A 2,500-nucleotide genomic window follows, 5' to 3' on the forward strand; every position below is an offset into this window, starting at 1 on the left:
CAAACCTAACGTGTACTGTACTACAACGCAATGTGTACCATAACACAACCCAGTTTGTACCTTAACCTAACCTATGTCACCTTAACCTAACCTATGTCACCTTAACCTAACCTATGTCACCTTAACCTAACCTATGTCACCTTAACCTAACCTATGTCACCTTAACCTAACCTATGTCACCTTAACCTAACCTATGTCACCTTAACCTAACCTATGTCACCTTAACCTAACCTATGTCACCTTAACCTAACCTATGTCACCTTAACCTAACCTATGTCACCTTAACCTAACCTGTGTTGCACCTTAACCTACCTCAATTTGCACCGCAATGTAACTCAATTTGCACCGCAATGTAACTCAATTTGCACCGCAATGTAACTCAATTTGCACCGCAATGTAACTCAATTTGCACCGCAATGTAACTCAATTTGCACCGCAATGTAACTCAATTTGCACCGCAATGTAACTCAATTTGCACCGCAATGTAACTCAATTTGCACCGCAATGTAACGCAATTTGCACCGCAATGTAACGCAATTTGCACCGCAATGTAACGCAATTTGCACCACAATGTAACGCAATTTGCACCGCAATGTAACGCAATTTGTACCGCAATCTACCCCCATGTTGTGCCTTAACCTAACCCACGTTGTGCCTTAACCTAACCCACGTTGTGCCTTAACCTAACCCACGTTGTGCCTTAACCTAACCCACGTTGTGGCTTAACCTAACCCACGTTGTGGCTTAACCTAACCCACGTTGTGGCTTAACCTAACCCACGTTGTGGCTTAACCTAACCCACGTTGTGGCTTAACCTAACCCACGTTGTGGCTTAACCTAACCCACGTTGTGGCTTAACCTAACCCACGTTGTGGCTTAACCTAACCCACGTTGTGGCTTAACCTAACCCACGTTGTGGCTTAACCTAACCCACGTTGTGGCTTAACCTAACCCACGTTGTGGCTTAACCTAACCCACGTTGTGGCTTAACCTAACCCACGTTGTGGCTTAACCTAACCCACGTTGTGGCTTAACCTAACCCACGTTGTGGCTTAACCTAACCCACGTTGTGGCTTAACCTAACCCACGTTGTGGCTTAACCTAACCCACGTTGTGGCTTAACCTAACCCACGTTGTGGCTTAACCTAACCCACGTTGTGGCTTAACCTAACCCACGTTGTGCCTTAACCTAACCCACGTTGTGCCTTAACCTAACCCACGTTGTGCCTTAACCTAACCCACGTTGTGCCTTAACCTAACCCACGTTGTGCCTTAACCTAACCCACGTTGTGGCTTAACCTAACCCACGTTGTGGCTTAACCTAACCCACGTTGTGCCTTAACCTAACCCACGTTGTGCCTTAACCTAACCCACGTTGTGCCTTAACCTAACCCACGTTGTGCCTTAACCTAACCCACGTTGTGCCTTACCCTGCTCTGTAATTGGCATATGACACGTTACATTAATGTATTGTTGTCCAACCGCAACCGGCTCAGAATGTTGTGTACACAGCTATGTGTCATCTCCCCATAACAGCTGCATTGCAGTGTGGTACGCCATAGAGACGTGTGGGAGTAATGGACGCAGTGGATGGCGATCAGCATGAGCCGTCTGTTCATGTAGTGGCGCGTGGTATGCAGACGTAGTAGTCTCTTCTCACACAATGTGATAGCACGGTGCCCCGCGTTCCACATCTGCGACATGCTACAGAGGCCGGTTGACAGTTGGTCGCGCAATGGAGATCGCATATGTACGGGGGCACCTTCCACGTGCCCTCTAGTCGGGCACATTTTGTTGCGTGGATGTGAGCGAATGTAGTGTGTCTTGACACCTGACAGGCAGGCATGCAATAATAGTTGACTTTGCAAACGGGGATGGACGTGTACGTTTACTGGTGACGTTACGCAAATGAACAACTGGTAACCCGTTGTGGTGCGGTTGATCTTGCTGGAGGTACATCTGTGAGGGCAACGATCGGTACAGCTACGAAGCGGTCCCCACCATACCAACGAACGTGAATGTGAATCTGGGTGTGAAGCGATACGCGGCTGTGGGTGGGTGGGACTGTCCCCGGCCGGTGAGGGGGGGCCGCCCGGCGTGCTGGCCGCGCGGTGCGTGGGCGCACGCGCTACAGCCGGCTGGTGGGGGCGCCCAGTGGCAGGCGCGCCGGCCGACGGACGCGGCAGGCGGCGCAGCTGCGCGCCGGGGCACCCTGCGCGCGGCGCCGTGCAGCCAAAGTGGGTCCTCGCGGACCCGGTGCGAAGCGCGGTGGACATCTGCAGTGTGCTGGTCCGATTGAGGACTGTGTGCGTTGAGGATGCGCCGCCGCCCGGCACTCGGCGCCGCGACGCCGTCTGCTGCTCGGTCGCCCCAGCGGTTCTCGCTGGTGGTTTGTATCGCAGTTGTGCGGACGTGTTGGCACGTGCGCTGTGCTGGGAGAGTTCGCTTCGGCACCCACGTGGGGCCTTTGCCCTTCTGTGGCGCTGGCGTTGGAGCTGCC

The sequence above is a fragment of the Schistocerca cancellata genome, unplaced genomic scaffold (assembly GCF_023864275.1).
Source record: "Schistocerca cancellata isolate TAMUIC-IGC-003103 unplaced genomic scaffold, iqSchCanc2.1 HiC_scaffold_54, whole genome shotgun sequence".
NCBI lineage: Eukaryota > Metazoa > Arthropoda > Insecta > Orthoptera > Acrididae > Schistocerca > Schistocerca cancellata.